The following is a 19,036-nucleotide window of genomic DNA, read 5'->3' on the forward strand; positions in this document are numbered from 1 at the left end:
CTATACGTAACATTCAGTCACTGAAAGAAAACTGTGGAGAAACAATCTTGCTTGTATATATTTAGAAACTTCTTCATGTTCACCATTTCAAGCGTTTCCATATAAGACATACTGAATGAATATCACTTTGAGACAATGATATAATGTGCTGAAGCCAGATTGCAGGCAGCTGTTTAGGAACCTTTTCATAAGAGACTTATCATACATTTCACTACAAAGTATCTATTACATCCATTCAATGAAAGAACACTATTGTGAAGCCAGATTGCTGGTAGCTAATTAGGAACCTCTTGATATAAGGCTTTTCTAATATTTCAGTTTATGCCAAACAGAATGACTATCATTTTCTTAAAATGAAATAACACTGTGTTGAACTCATCTTGCAGGAAGCCATTTAGGGTTTCTTCATACAAAACACCAAACATGTCACTACTGCTCTGACAGAATCTCTGTAAGATTCCTTCACTGAGGAACACACTCTGGTGAAACCAGATTGCTCATAAGTGTTTAGGAATATCTTTATATAAGGCTATTCAAACACATCATATGCTATACAGAATGATGATCACTTCCATTAAATTAAACAACATTGTGATGCAACCAGCTGGCACATGCTATTTATGAACATTTTGTGTGTGTCTTATCAAACGTTTCTCTGCAGCCACAATGTGATAATTATTACATTCATTCAATGAAATACTGTGTTGAAAAAGCTTGCTTGTGGCTGTTTAGAAACATCTTCATGTAAGTGTTCATGCAAGTCTTATCAAACATTTCACTACAGGCATGACAGAATATCTATAACCTTCAATGTCTGTAAGAACACTGTTGTGAAACCATTTTGCTTGTAGCTACTTAGGGACATCTTCATAAAACTTATCCAGCATTTCACTACGGGTGTGATAGACTATCTACAACATCCATTCACTGAAAGAACATTGTCTTGAAAACACCCAGCAAGTAGCTCTTAAGGAACATCTTCACAGATGACATTTCAAACATTTCAGTATATGCCACATGGAACAGCTATCACTTTCTTACAATGAAAGAGCATTGTGCTTAATCAAGCCAACAGGTAGCTGTTTAGGGATATTTTCACATAAATCATATCAAACATTTGACTACAGATGTGACAATGTCTATAACATTTGTTATCTGAAAGAAAATTATGCAAAAACCATCTTCTTTTCACTGTTTAGGAACATCTGCACATAATACACTTCAAATACTTAAGTATATTCCACACAGAGCGACTATCATTTGCACAAAAGGAAAGAACACATGCTGAATCCAGTTTATGGGTAGCTGTTTAGGAACATCATATATCAAATATTTCACCACAGATGTGACAATATCTAGAACATTCATTCACTGAAAGAACACTGTGAAGAAACCATCTTGCTTGTTAGCTGTTTAAGAATATAAATCAAAGGCTCTTCAAACATATCACTTTATGCCATACAGAATGGCTATCATCTCCATAGCCAGGAAAGAATACTGTGATGAACCCAGCTTGCAAGTAATTGTTTATTAATATCTTGCTCAAGTCTTATCAGACATTTGCCTACAGTCATGACAGGATGTCTTTAATGTTTATTCAATGTAATAACACTATATTTAAAAAAATTTCCTTGTAGCTGTTTAGAAACATCTTCATGTAAGACTTATTAAACATTCCTTTGCAGGAATGACAGAATCTCTAAACATTCACTCATTGAACGAACACAGGGATGAAAGCAGTTTTCTTGTAACTGTTGAGGAACATCTTCGTATAAAGCTTTTCAAGCATTTCAGTATATGGCATACAGCATGGCCATACCCTTCTTACGAGGAAAGAAGTTTGTGTTTAATAGCTTTCAGGTAGATTATTAGGAGTATTTTTATGTAAGACCTATTGAACATTTAACTACAGGCATGACAGAATATCTATTACATCCATTCAATGAAAGAACACTATGGTGAAAGTGGCTTGGTTTTACTGTTAAGGAAGATCTTCATTTCAGTCCTTTTCAGCATTTCAGTATATGCCATACTAAACGGCTGTCACTATCTTATGATGAAATTATTCTGTCCTGAACACATCTTGTTGGATTCTATTTAGGAACATCTTCATATAAGACCTCTCTAACATTTAAGTATATGCCATACAGAATGGCTCTCACTTACTTACAGTTAAAGGACACTGTGCTAAACCCGGCTTGCTGGCGGCTGTTTGAAACCTCTTCATATAAGACTTATTAAACATTTCACTACAGGCATGACAGACTAGCTATAACACTCGTTCACTGAAAGAACACTGTGGTGAAGCCAGATTACTTCTGGCGCCTTGGGAATGTCTTCGTATAAGGCTCTTCAAACACTTCATTATGCCTACAGAATGGCTATCGCTTCCATATCCAGAAAGAACGTTCTGATGAAACCAGTGGCTCTTTATGAGCATTTCATTTATGTCTTATCAAACGTTTCTCTACAGCTGCAACATGATATCCATAACATTCATTCAAGGAAACCACACTATGTTGAAAAAGCTTGCTTGTAGCTGTTCAGGAACACTCTCACATAAGACATCAAATAGTTCTCTTGAGGCATGACAGAATACGTATAACATTCATTTTCTGAATGAACGCTGTGGTGAAAACACCTTGCTTGCAGCTCTTTAGGGGAATCTTCAAATAAGTCCTATCAAACATTTCACTACGGGCATGATGGAATATCTATAACATTCACTCATTGAAAGAATGCTGTGGTGAAACCAACTTCCTTGTAGCTTTTAAGGAACATCTTCATGTAAGTCTTTTCTAGCATTTCAGTATGAGCCATAGAGAACAGCTATACTTTCTTAAAATGAAAAAACATTGTACTTAACTCAGCTTTCAGGTAGACTTATAGTAACATTTTCATGTAAGATTTATTGAACATTTCACAACATGTGCGACAGAATATCTATTACATTAATTCAATGAAAGATCACTATTGTGAAACCAGCTTGCTTGTATCTCTTTAGAAATACACTCATATAAGTCTTTTCTGACATTTCAGTGTATGCCATACAAAGTAACTATCACTTTATTACAATGAAAAGTCAGTGTGCTGATCCCAGCTTGCAGGTAGCTGTAGGAACATTTTCATATATGATATAAAACATTTCACTACAGCTATAGGAGACTATATATAAAGTTTATTAAATGAAAGAACACTGTGGTGTAACCAGATTGCTTGTAGCTATTTAGGAGTATCTTCATACAAGTCTTTTCAAACATTTCAGTGTATTCCATCCAGAATGGTTATCACTTCCATAAAATGAAAGAACAATGTTAAGAACCCAGCTGGAAAGTTGTCTTTTAGAAATATCTTTTTATAAGTCTTAACAAATATTGCGCTATGGTCATGACAGAATGATTTTAATATTCACTCAAGGAAAGAAGGATGAGCTGAACCCTTGTTTCCTAGTATCTGTTTAGGAAGAACTTCATAAAATACTTAAAAAATTACACTACAGACTTGAAAAATATCCATAAGATTCAGACACTAAAGGAACTCTGGTGAAACAAATGTGCTTACAGCTGTTTAGGGGCATATTCACATAAGACATTTCAAACATTTCAGCATATGCCCTACAGATGACCTATCAATTACTAACAGTGTGAGAACACTGTTCTAAGCCCAGTTTGCGGGTAGCTGTTTAGGAACATGTTCATATAAGACTTAACAAACATTTCATTGCATGCGGGACAGAATATATATAGCATTTGTTCACTGAGAGAAAACTGTGGTGAAACCATCTTACTTGCAGCCATTAAGGATCCTCTTCATATTAGTCATTATAACCATTTCAATATTTGCTGTTCTGATTGAATATGAGTTTCAAACAATGAAAGAAACACTGTGCTGAATCCAGCTTGCAAGTAAGTTTTAACTAACACTTCACTACAAGTGTCACAGAATATCTGCAATATTGTTTCACTGAAAGAACTCTGTGGTGAAAGCATCTTGAAGCTATTATTAGGAACATTTGTATTGGAGACATTTCTCACATTTCAGTATATGCCATAATGAATGGGTATCATTTTCCTACAATGAAAGAACACTGTGCTAAATAGAGCTCACAGATAGCTATCTAGGAACGTTTTTACATAAGACTCATCAAACATTTTACAATAGTCGTGACAGACTATACGTAACATTCAGTCACTGAAAGAAAACTGTGGAGAAACAATCTTGCTTGTATATATTTAGAAACTTCTTCATGTTCACCATTTCAAGCGTTTCCATATAAGACATACTGAATGAATATCACTTTGAGACAATGATATAATGTGCTGAAGCCAGATTGCAGGCAGCTGTTTAGGAACCTTTTCATAAGAGACTTATCATACATTTCACTACAAAGTATCTATTACATCCATTCAATGAAAGAACACTATTGTGAAGCCAGATTGCTGGTAGCTAATTAGGAACCTCTTGATATAAGGCTTTTCTAATATTTCAGTTTATGCCAAACAGAATGACTATCATTTTCTTAAAATGAAATAACACTGTGTTGAACTCATCTTGCAGGAAGCCATTTAGGGTTTCTTCATACAAAACACCAAACATGTCACTACTGCTCTGACAGAATCTCTGTAAGATTCCTTCACTGAGGAACACACTCTGGTGAAACCAGATTGCTCATAAGTGTTTAGGAATATCTTTATATAAGGCTATTCAAACACATCATATGCTATACAGAATGATGATCACTTCCATTAAATTAAACAACATTGTGATGCAACCAGCTGGCACATGCTATTTATGAACATTTTGTGTGTGTCTTATCAAACGTTTCTCTGCAGCCACAATGTGATAATTATTACATTCATTCAATGAAATACTGTGTTGAAAAAGCTTGCTTGTGGCTGTTTAGAAACATCTTCATGTAAGTGTTCATGCAAGTCTTATCAAACATTTCACTACAGGCATGACAGAATATCTATAACCTTCAATGTCTGTAAGAACACTGTTGTGAAACCATTTTGCTTGTAGCTACTTAGGGACATCTTCATAAAACTTATCCAGCATTTCACTACGGGTGTGATAGACTATCTACAACATCCATTCACTGAAAGAACATTGTCTTGAAAACACCCAGCAAGTAGCTCTTAAGGAACATCTTCACAGATGACATTTCAAACATTTCAGTATATGCCACATGGAACAGCTATCACTTTCTTACAATGAAAGAGCATTGTGCTTAATCAAGCCAACAGGTAGCTGTTTAGGGATATTTTCACATAAATCATATCAAACATTTGACTACAGATGTGACAATGTCTATAACATTTGTTATCTGAAAGAAAATTATGCAAAAACCATCTTCTTTTCACTGTTTAGGAACATCTGCACATAATACACTTCAAATACTTAAGTATATTCCACACAGAGCGACTATCATTTGCACAAAAGGAAAGAACACATGCTGAATCCAGTTTATGGGTAGCTGTTTAGGAACATCATATATCAAATATTTCACCACAGATGTGACAATATCTAGAACATTCATTCACTGAAAGAACACTGTGAAGAAACCATCTTGCTTGTTAGCTGTTTAAGAATATAAATCAAAGGCTCTTCAAACATATCACTTTATGCCATACAGAATGGCTATCATCTCCATAGCCAGGAAAGAATACTGTGATGAACCCAGCTTGCAAGTAATTGTTTATTAATATCTTGCTCAAGTCTTATCAGACATTTGCCTACAGTCATGACAGGATGTCTTTAATGTTTATTCAATGTAATAACACTATATTTAAAAAAATTTCCTTGTAGCTGTTTAGAAACATCTTCATGTAAGACTTATTAAACATTCCTTTGCAGGAATGACAGAATCTCTAAACATTCACTCATTGAACGAACACAGGGATGAAAGCAGTTTTCTTGTAACTGTTGAGGAACATCTTCGTATAAAGCTTTTCAAGCATTTCAGTATATGGCATACAGCATGGCCATACCCTTCTTACGAGGAAAGAAGGTTGTGTTTAATAGCTTTCAGGTAGATTATTAGGAGTATTTTTATGTAAGACCTATTGAACATTTAACTACAGGCATGACAGAATATCTATTACATCCATTCAATGAAAGAACACTATGGTGAAAGTGGCTTGGTTTTACTGTTAAGGAAGATCTTCATTTAAGTCCTTTTCAGCATTTCTGTATATGCCATACTAAACGGCTGTCACTATCTTATGATGAAATTATTCTGTCCTGAACACATCTTGTTGGATTCTATTTAGGAACATCTTCATATAAGACCTCTCTAACATTTGAGTATATGCCATACAGAATGGCTCTCACTTACTTACAGTTAAAGGACACTGTGCTAAACCCGGCTTGCTGGCGGCTGTTTGAAACCTCTTCATATAAGACTTATTAAACATTTCACTACAGGCATGACAGACTAGCTATAACACTCGTTCACTGAAAGAACACTGTGGTGAAGCCAGATTACTTCTGGCGCCTTGGGAATGTCTTCGTATAAGGCTCTTCAAACACTTCATTATGCCTACAGAATGGCTATCACTTCCATATCCAGAAAGAACGTTCTGATGAAACCAGTGGCTCTTTATGAGCATTTCATTTATGTCTTATCAAACGTTTCTCTACAGCCGCAACATGATATCCATAACATTCATTCAAGGAAACCACACTATGTTGAAAAAGCTTGCTTGTAGCTGTTCAGGAACACTCTCACATAAGACATCAAATAGTTCTCTTGAGGCATGACAGAATACGTATAACATTCATTTTCTGAATGAACGCTGTGGTGAAAACACCTTGCTTGCAGCTCTTTAGGGGAATCTTCAAATAAGTCCTATCAAACATTTCACTACGGGCATGATGGAATATCTATAACATTCACACATTGAAAGAATGCTGTGGTGAAACCAACTTCCTTGTAGCTTTTAAGGAACATCTTCATGTAAGTCTTTTCTAGCATTTCAGTATGAGCCATAGAGAACAGCTATACTTTCTTAAAATGAAAAAACATTGTACTTAACTCAGCTTTCAGGTAGACTTATAGTAACATTTTCATGTAAGATTTATTGAACATTTCACAACATGTGCGACAGAATATCTATTACATTAATTCAATGAAAGATCACTATTGTGAAACCAGCTTGCTTGTATCTCTTTAGAAATACACTCATATAAGTCTTTTCTGACATTTCAGTGTATGCCATACAAAGTAACTATCACTTTATTACAATGAAAAGTCAGTGTGCTGATCCCAGCTTGCAGGTAGCTGTAGGAACATTTTCATATATGATATAAAACATTTCACTACAGCTATAGGAGACTATATATAAAGTTTATTAAATGAAAGAACACTGTGGTGTAACCAGATTGCTTGTAGCTATTTAGGAGTATCTTCATACAAGTCTTTTCAAACATTTCAGTGTATTCCATCCAGAATGGTTATCACTTCCATAAAATGAAAGAACAATGTTAAGAACCCAGCTGGAAAGTTGTCTTTTAGAAATATCTTTTTATAAGTCTTAACAAATATTGCGCTATGGTCATGACAGAATGATTTTAATATTCACTCAAGGAAAGAAGGATGAGCTGAACCCTTGTTTCCTAGTATCTGTTTAGGAAGAACTTCATAAAATACTTAAAAAATTACACTACAGACTTGAAAAATATCCATAAGATTCAGACACTAAAGGAACTCTGGTGAAACAAATGTGCTTACAGCTGTTTAGGGGCATATTCACATAAGACATTTCAAACATTTCAGCATATGCCCTACAGATGACCTATCAATTACTAACAGTGTGAGAACACTGTTCTAAGCCCAGTTTGCGGGTAGCTGTTTAGGAACATGTTCATATAAGACTTAACAAACATTTCATTGCATGCGGGACAGAATATATATAGCATTTGTTCACTGAGAGAAAACTGTGGTGAAACCATCTTACTTGCAGCCATTAAGGATCCTCTTCATATTAGTCATTATAACCATTTCAATATTTGCTGTTCTGATTGAATATGAGTTTCAAACAATGAAAGAAACACTGTGCTGAATCCAGCTTGCAAGTAAGTTTTAACTAACACTTCACTACAAGTGTCACAGAATATCTGCAATATTGTTTCACTGAAAGAACTCTGTGGTGAAAGCATCTTGAAGCTATTATTAGGAACATTTGTATTGGAGACATTTCTCACATTTCAGTATATGCCATAATGAATGGGTATCATTTTCCTACAATGAAAGAACACTGTGCTAAATAGAGCTCACAGATAGCTATCTAGGAACGTTTTTACATAAGACTCATCAAACATTTTACAATAGTCGTGACAGACTATACGTAACATTCAGTCACTGAAAGAAAACTGTGGAGAAACAATCTTGCTTGTATATATTTAGAAACTTCTTCATGTTCACCATTTCAAGCGTTTCCATATAAGACATACTGAATGAATATCACTTTGAGACAATGATATAATGTGCTGAAGCCAGATTGCAGGCAGCTGTTTAGGAACCTTTTCATAAGAGACTTATCATACATTTCACTACAAAGTATCTATTACATCCATTCAATGAAAGAACACTATTGTGAAGCCAGATTGCTGGTAGCTAATTAGGAACCTCTTGATATAAGGCTTTTCTAATATTTCAGTTTATGCCAAACAGAATGACTATCATTTTCTTAAAATGAAATAACACTGTGTTGAACTCATCTTGCAGGAAGCCATTTAGGGTTTCTTCATACAAAACACCAAACATGTCACTACTGCTCTGACAGAATCTCTGTAAGATTCCTTCACTGAGGAACACACTCTGGTGAAACCAGATTGCTCATAAGTGTTTAGGAATATCTTTATATAAGGCTATTCAAACACATCATATGCTATACAGAATGATGATCACTTCCATTAAATTAAACAACATTGTGATGCAACCAGCTGGCACATGCTATTTATGAACATTTTGTGTGTGTCTTATCAAACGTTTCTCTGCAGCCACAATGTGATAATTATTACATTCATTCAATGAAATACTGTGTTGAAAAAGCTTGCTTGTGGCTGTTTAGAAACATCTTCATGTAAGTGTTCATGCAAGTCTTATCAAACATTTCACTACAGGCATGACAGAATATCTATAACCTTCAATGTCTGTAAGAACACTGTTGTGAAACCATTTTGCTTGTAGCTACTTAGGGACATCTTCATAAAACTTATCCAGCATTTCACTACGGGTGTGATAGACTATCTACAACATCCATTCACTGAAAGAACATTGTCTTGAAAACACCCAGCAAGTAGCTCTTAAGGAACATCTTCACAGATGACATTTCAAACATTTCAGTATATGCCACATGGAACAGCTATCACTTTCTTACAATGAAAGAGCATTGTGCTTAATCAAGCCAACAGGTAGCTGTTTAGGGATATTTTCACATAAATCATATCAAACATTTGACTACAGATGTGACAATGTCTATAACATTTGTTATCTGAAAGAAAATTATGCAAAAACCATCTTCTTTTCACTGTTTAGGAACATCTGCACATAATACACTTCAAATACTTAAGTATATTCCACACAGAGCGACTATCATTTGCACAAAAGGAAAGAACACATGCTGAATCCAGTTTATGGGTAGCTGTTTAGGAACATCATATATCAAATATTTCACCACAGATGTGACAATATCTAGAACATTCATTCACTGAAAGAACACTGTGAAGAAACCATCTTGCTTGTTAGCTGTTTAAGAATATAAATCAAAGGCTCTTCAAACATATCACTTTATGCCATACAGAATGGCTATCATCTCCATAGCCAGGAAAGAATACTGTGATGAACCCAGCTTGCAAGTAATTGTTTATTAATATCTTGCTCAAGTCTTATCAGACATTTGCCTACAGTCATGACAGGATGTCTTTAATGTTTATTCAATGTAATAACACTATATTTAAAAAAATTTCCTTGTAGCTGTTTAGAAACATCTTCATGTAAGACTTATTAAACATTCCTTTGCAGGAATGACAGAATCTCTAAACATTCACTCATTGAACGAACACAGGGATGAAAGCAGTTTTCTTGTAACTGTTGAGGAACATCTTCGTATAAAGCTTTTCAAGCATTTCAGTATATGGCATACAGCATGGCCATACCCTTCTTACGAGGAAAGAAGTTTGTGTTTAATAGCTTTCAGGTAGATTATTAGGAGTATTTTTATGTAAGACCTATTGAACATTTAACTACAGGCATGACAGAATATCTATTACATCCATTCAATGAAAGAACACTATGGTGAAAGTGGCTTGGTTTTACTGTTAAGGAAGATCTTCATTTCAGTCCTTTTCAGCATTTCAGTATATGCCATACTAAACGGCTGTCACTATCTTATGATGAAATTATTCTGTCCTGAACACATCTTGTTGGATTCTATTTAGGAACATCTTCATATAAGACCTCTCTAACATTTAAGTATATGCCATACAGAATGGCTCTCACTTACTTACAGTTAAAGGACACTGTGCTAAACCCGGCTTGCTGGCGGCTGTTTGAAACCTCTTCATATAAGACTTATTAAACATTTCACTACAGGCATGACAGACTAGCTATAACACTCGTTCACTGAAAGAACACTGTGGTGAAGCCAGATTACTTCTGGCGCCTTGGGAATGTCTTCGTATAAGGCTCTTCAAACACTTCATTATGCCTACAGAATGGCTATCACTTCCATATCCAGAAAGAACGTTCTGATGAAACCAGTGGCTCTTTATGAGCATTTCATTTATGTCTTATCAAACGTTTCTCTACAGCTGCAACATGATATCCATAACATTCATTCAAGGAAACCACACTATGTTGAAAAAGCTTGCTTGTAGCTGTTCAGGAACACTCTCACATAAGACATCAAATAGTTCTCTTGAGGCATGACAGAATACGTATAACATTCATTTTCTGAATGAACGCTGTGGTGAAAACACCTTGCTTGCAGCTCTTTAGGGGAATCTTCAAATAAGTCCTATCAAACATTTCACTACGGGCATGATGGAATATCTATAACATTCACTCATTGAAAGAATGCTGTGGTGAAACCAACTTCCTTGTAGCTTTTAAGGAACATCTTCATGTAAGTCTTTTCTAGCATTTCAGTATGAGCCATAGAGAACAGCTATACTTTCTTAAAATGAAAAAACATTGTACTTAACTCAGCTTTCAGGTAGACTTATAGTAACATTTTCATGTAAGATTTATTGAACATTTCACAACATGTGCGACAGAATATCTATTACATTAATTCAATGAAAGATCACTATTGTGAAACCAGCTTGCTTGTATCTCTTTAGAAATACACTCATATAAGTCTTTTCTGACATTTCAGTGTATGCCATACAAAGTAACTATCACTTTATTACAATGAAAAGTCAGTGTGCTGATCCCAGCTTGCAGGTAGCTGTAGGAACATTTTCATATATGATATAAAACATTTCACTACAGCTATAGGAGACTATATATAAAGTTTATTAAATGAAAGAACACTGTGGTGTAACCAGATTGCTTGTAGCTATTTAGGAGTATCTTCATACAAGTCTTTTCAAACATTTCAGTGTATTCCATCCAGAATGGTTATCACTTCCATAAAATGAAAGAACAATGTTAAGAACCCAGCTGGAAAGTTGTCTTTTAGAAATATCTTTTTATAAGTCTTAACAAATATTGCGCTATGGTCATGACAGAATGATTTTAATATTCACTCAAGGAAAGAAGGATGAGCTGAACCCTTGTTTCCTAGTATCTGTTTAGGAAGAACTTCATAAAATACTTAAAAAATTACACTACAGACTTGAAAAATATCCATAAGATTCAGACACTAAAGGAACTCTGGTGAAACAAATGTGCTTACAGCTGTTTAGGGGCATATTCACATAAGACATTTCAAACATTTCAGCATATGCCCTACAGATGACCTATCAATTACTAACAGTGTGAGAACACTGTTCTAAGCCCAGTTTGCGGGTAGCTGTTTAGGAACATGTTCATATAAGACTTAACAAACATTTCATTGCATGCGGGACAGAATATATATAGCATTTGTTCACTGAGAGAAAACTGTGGTGAAACCATCTTACTTGCAGCCATTAAGGATCCTCTTCATATTAGTCATTATAACCATTTCAATATTTGCTGTTCTGATTGAATATGAGTTTCAAACAATGAAAGAAACACTGTGCTGAATCCAGCTTGCAAGTAAGTTTTAACTAACACTTCACTACAAGTGTCACAGAATATCTGCAATATTGTTTCACTGAAAGAACTCTGTGGTGAAAGCATCTTGAAGCTATTATTAGGAACATTTGTATTGGAGACATTTCTCACATTTCAGTATATGCCATAATGAATGGGTATCATTTTCCTACAATGAAAGAACACTGTGCTAAATAGAGCTCACAGATAGCTATCTAGGAACGTTTTTACATAAGACTCATCAAACATTTTACAATAGTCGTGACAGACTATACGTAACATTCAGTCACTGAAAGAAAACTGTGGAGAAACAATCTTGCTTGTATATATTTAGAAACTTCTTCATGTTCACCATTTCAAGCGTTTCCATATAAGACATACTGAATGAATATCACTTTGAGACAATGATATAATGTGCTGAAGCCAGATTGCAGGCAGCTGTTTAGGAACCTTTTCATAAGAGACTTATCATACATTTCACTACAAAGTATCTATTACATCCATTCAATGAAAGAACACTATTGTGAAGCCAGATTGCTGGTAGCTAATTAGGAACCTCTTGATATAAGGCTTTTCTAATATTTCAGTTTATGCCAAACAGAATGACTATCATTTTCTTAAAATGAAATAACACTGTGTTGAACTCATCTTGCAGGAAGCCATTTAGGGTTTCTTCATACAAAACACCAAACATGTCACTACTGCTCTGACAGAATCTCTGTAAGATTCCTTCACTGAGGAACACACTCTGGTGAAACCAGATTGCTCATAAGTGTTTAGGAATATCTTTATATAAGGCTATTCAAACACATCATATGCTATACAGAATGATGATCACTTCCATTAAATTAAACAACATTGTGATGCAACCAGCTGGCACATGCTATTTATGAACATTTTGTGTGTGTCTTATCAAACGTTTCTCTGCAGCCACAATGTGATAATTATTACATTCATTCAATGAAATACTGTGTTGAAAAAGCTTGCTTGTGGCTGTTTAGAAACATCTTCATGTAAGTGTTCATGCAAGTCTTATCAAACATTTCACTACAGGCATGACAGAATATCTATAACCTTCAATGTCTGTAAGAACACTGTTGTGAAACCATTTTGCTTGTAGCTACTTAGGGACATCTTCATAAAACTTATCCAGCATTTCACTACGGGTGTGATAGACTATCTACAACATCCATTCACTGAAAGAACATTGTCTTGAAAACACCCAGCAAGTAGCTCTTAAGGAACATCTTCACAGATGACATTTCAAACATTTCAGTATATGCCACATGGAACAGCTATCACTTTCTTACAATGAAAGAGCATTGTGCTTAATCAAGCCAACAGGTAGCTGTTTAGGGATATTTTCACATAAATCATATCAAACATTTGACTACAGATGTGACAATGTCTATAACATTTGTTATCTGAAAGAAAATTATGCAAAAACCATCTTCTTTTCACTGTTTAGGAACATCTGCACATAATACACTTCAAATACTTAAGTATATTCCACACAGAGCGACTATCATTTGCACAAAAGGAAAGAACACATGCTGAATCCAGTTTATGGGTAGCTGTTTAGGAACATCATATATCAAATATTTCACCACAGATGTGACAATATCTAGAACATTCATTCACTGAAAGAACACTGTGAAGAAACCATCTTGCTTGTTAGCTGTTTAAGAATATAAATCAAAGGCTCTTCAAACATATCACTTTATGCCATACAGAATGGCTATCATCTCCATAGCCAGGAAAGAATACTGTGATGAACCCAGCTTGCAAGTAATTGTTTATTAATATCTTGCTCAAGTCTTATCAGACATTTGCCTACAGTCATGACAGGATGTCTTTAATGTTTATTCAATGTAATAACACTATATTTAAAAAAATTTCCTTGTAGCTGTTTAGAAACATCTTCATGTAAGACTTATTAAACATTCCTTTGCAGGAATGACAGAATCTCTAAACATTCACTCATTGAACGAACACAGGGATGAAAGCAGTTTTCTTGTAACTGTTGAGGAACATCTTCGTATAAAGCTTTTCAAGCATTTCAGTATATGGCATACAGCATGGCCATACCCTTCTTACGAGGAAAGAAGTTTGTGTTTAATAGCTTTCAGGTAGATTATTAGGAGTATTTTTATGTAAGACCTATTGAACATTTAACTACAGGCATGACAGAATATCTATTACATCCATTCAATGAAAGAACACTATGGTGAAAGTGGCTTGGTTTTACTGTTAAGGAAGATCTTCATTTCAGTCCTTTTCAGCATTTCAGTATATGCCATACTAAACGGCTGTCACTATCTTATGATGAAATTATTCTGTCCTGAACACATCTTGTTGGATTCTATTTAGGAACATCTTCATATAAGACCTCTCTAACATTTAAGTATATGCCATACAGAATGGCTCTCACTTACTTACAGTTAAAGGACACTGTGCTAAACCCGGCTTGCTGGCGGCTGTTTGAAACCTCTTCATATAAGACTTATTAAACATTTCACTACAGGCATGACAGACTAGCTATAACACTCGTTCACTGAAAGAACACTGTGGTGAAGCCAGATTACTTCTGGCGCCTTGGGAATGTCTTCGTATAAGGCTCTTCAAACACTTCATTATGCCTACAGAATGGCTATCGCTTCCATATCCAGAAAGAACGTTCTGATGAAACCAGTGGCTCTTTATGAGCATTTCATTTATGTCTTATCAAACGTTTCTCTACAGCTGCAACATGATATCCATAACATTCATTCAAGGAAACCACACTATGTTGAAAAAGCTTGCTTGTAGCTGTTCAGGAACACTCTCACATAAGACATCAAATAGTTCTCTTGAGGCATGACAGAATACGTATAACATTCATTTTCTGAATGAACGCTGTGGTGAAAACACCTTGCTTGCAGCTCTTTAGGGGAATCTTCAAATAAGTCCTATCAAACATTTCACTACGGGCATGATGGAATATCTATAACATTCACTCATTGAAAGAATGCTGTGGTGAAACCAACTTCCTTGTAGCTTTTAAGGAACATCTTCATGTAAGTCTTTTCTAGCATTTCAGTATGAGCCATAGAGAACAGCTATACTTTCTTAAAATGAAAAAACATTGTACTTAACTCAGCTTTCAGGTAGACTTATAGTAACATTTTCATGTAAGATTTATTGAACATTTCACAACATGTGCGACAGAATATCTATTACATTAATTCAATGAAAGATCACTATTGTGAAACCAGCTTGCTTGTATCTCTTTAGAAATACACTCATATAAGTCTTTTCTGACATTTCAGTGTATGCCATACAAAGTAACTATCACTTTATTACAATGAAAAGTCAGTGTGCTGATCCCAGCTTGCAGGTAGCTGTAGGAACATTTTCATATATGATATAAAACATTTCACTACAGCTATAGGAGACTATATATAAAGTTTATTAAATGAAAGAACACTGTGGTGTAACCAGATTGCTTGTAGCTATTTAGGAGTATCTTCATACAAGTCTTTTCAAACATTTCAGTGTATTCCATCCAGAATGGTTATCACTTCCATAAAATGAAAGAACAATGTTAAGAACCCAGCTGGAAAGTTGTCTTTTAGAAATATCTTTTTATAAGTCTTAACAAATATTGCGCTATGGTCATGACAGAATGATTTTAATATTCACTCAAGGAAAGAAGGATGAGCTGAACCCTTGTTTCCTAGTATCTGTTTAGGAAGAACTTCATAAAATACTTAAAAAATTACACTACAGACTTGAAAAATATCCATAAGATTCAGACACTAAAGGAACTCTGGTGAAACAAATGTGCTTACAGCTGTTTAGGGGCATATTCACATAAGACATTTCAAACATTTCAGCATATGCCCTACAGATGACCTATCAATTACTAACAGTGTGAGAACACTGTTCTAAGCCCAGTTTGCGGGTAGCTGTTTAGGAACATGTTCATATAAGACTTAACAAACATTTCATTGCATGCGGGACAGAATATATATAGCATTTGTTCACTGAGAGAAAACTGTGGTGAAACCATCTTACTTGCAGCCATTAAGGATCCTCTTCATATTAGTCATTATAACCATTTCAATATTTGCTGTTCTGATTGAATATGAGTTTCAAACAATGAAAGAAACACTGTGCTGAATCCAGCTTGCAAGTAAGTTTTAACTAACACTTCACTACAAGTGTCACAGAATATCTGCAATATTGTTTCACTGAAAGAACTCTGTGGTGAAAGCATCTTGAAGCTATTATTAGGAACATTTGTATTGGAGACATTTCTCACATTTCAGTATATGCCATAATGAATGGGTATCATTTTCCTACAATGAAAGAACACTGTGCTAAATAGAGCTCACAGATAGCTATCTAGGAACGTTTTTACATAAGACTCATCAAACATTTTACAATAGTCGTGACAGACTATACGTAACATTCAGTCACTGAAAGAAAACTGTGGAGAAACAATCTTGCTTGTATATATTTAGAAACTTCTTCATGTTCACCATTTCAAGCGTTTCCATATAAGACATACTGAATGAATATCACTTTGAGACAATGATATAATGTGCTGAAGCCAGATTGCAGGCAGCTGTTTAGGAACCTTTTCATAAGAGACTTATCATACATTTCACTACAAAGTATCTATTACATCCATTCAATGAAAGAACACTATTGTGAAGCCAGATTGCTGGTAGCTAATTAGGAACCTCTTGATATAAGGCTTTTCTAATATTTCAGTTTATGCCAAACAGAATGACTATCATTTTCTTAAAATGAAATAACACTGTGTTGAACTCATCTTGCAGGAAGCCATTTAGGGTTTCTTCATACAAAACACCAAACATGTCACTACTGCTCTGACAGAATCTCTGTAAGATTCCTTCACTGAGGAACACACTCTGGTGAAACCAGATTGCTCATAAGTGTTTAGGAATATCTTTATATAAGGCTATTCAAACACATCATATGCTATACAGAATGATGATCACTTCCATTAAATTAAACAACATTGTGATGCAACCAGCTGGCACATGCTATTTATGAACATTTTGTGTGTGTCTTATCAAACGTTTCTCTGCAGCCACAATGTGATAATTATTACATTCATTCAATGAAATACTGTGTTGAAAAAGCTTGCTTGTGGCTGTTTAGAAACATCTTCATGTAAGTGTTCATGCAAGTCTTATCAAACATTTCACTACAGGCATGACAGAATATCTATAACCTTCAATGTCTGTAAGAACACTGTTGTGAAACCATTTTGCTTGTAGCTACTTAGGGACATCTTCATAAAACTTATCCAGCATTTCACTACGGGTGTGATAGACTATCTACAACATCCATTCACTGAAAGAACATTGTCTTGAAAACACCCAGCAAGTAGCTCTTAAGGAACATCTTCACAGATGACATTTCAAACATTTCAGTATATGCCACATGGAACAGCTATCACTTTCTTACAATGAAAGAGCATTGTGCTTAATCAAGCCAACAGGTAGCTGTTTAGGGATATTTTCACATAAATCATATCAAACATTTGACTACAGATGTGACAATGTCTATAACATTTGTTATCTGAAAGAAAATTATGCAAAAACCATCTTCTTTTCACTGTTTAGGAACATCTGCACATAATACACTTCAAATACTTAAGTATATTCCACACAGAGCGACTATCATTTGCACAAAAGGAAAGAACACATGCTGAATCCAGTTTATGGGTAGCTGTTTAGGAACATCATATATCAAATATTTCACCACAGATGTGACAATATCTAGAACATTCATTCACTGAAAGAACACTGTGAAGAAACCATCTTGCTTGTTAGCTGTTTAAGAATATAAATCAAAGGCTCTTCAAACATATCACTTTATGCCATACAGAATGGCTATCATCTCCATAGCCAGGAAAGAATACTGTGATGAACCCAGCTTGCAAGTAATTGTTTATTAATATCTTGCTCAAGTCTTATCAGACATTTGCCTACAGTCATGACAGGATGTCTTTAATGTTTATTCAATGTAATAACACTATATTTAAAAAAATTTCCTTGTAGCTGTTTAGAAACATCTTCATGTAAGACTTATTAAACATTCCTTTGCAGGAATGACAGAATCTCTAAACATTCACTCATTGAACGAACACAGGGATGAAAGCAGTTTTCTTGTAACTGTTGAGGAACATCTTCGTATAAAGCTTTTCAAGCATTTCAGTATATGGCATACAGCATGGCCATACCCTTCTTACGAGGAAAGAAGGTTGTGTTTAATAGCTTTCAGGTAGATTATTAGGAGTATTTTTATGTAAGACCTATTGAACATTTAACTACAGGCATGACAGAATATCTATTACATCCATTCAATGAAAGAACACTATGGTGAAAGTGGCTTGGTTTTACTGTTAAGGAAGATCTTCATTTAAGTCCTTTTCAGCATTTCTGTATATGCCATACTAAACGGCTGTCACTATCTTATGATGAAATTATTCTGTCCTGAACACATCTTGTTGGATTCTATTTAGGAACATCTTCATATAAGACCTCTCTAACATTTGAGTATATGCCATACAGAATGGCTCTCACTTACTTACAGTTAAAGGACACTGTGCTAAACCCGGCTTGCTGGCGGCTGTTTGAAACCTCTTCATATAAGACTTATTAAACATTTCACTACAGGCATGACAGACTAGCTATAACACTCGTTCACTGAAAGAACACTGTGGTGAAGCCAGATTACTTCTGGCGCCTTGGGAATGTCTTCGTATAAGGCTCT

Source organism: Equus asinus, chromosome 24, assembly GCF_041296235.1.
Source record: "Equus asinus isolate D_3611 breed Donkey chromosome 24, EquAss-T2T_v2, whole genome shotgun sequence".
NCBI lineage: Eukaryota > Metazoa > Chordata > Mammalia > Perissodactyla > Equidae > Equus > Equus asinus.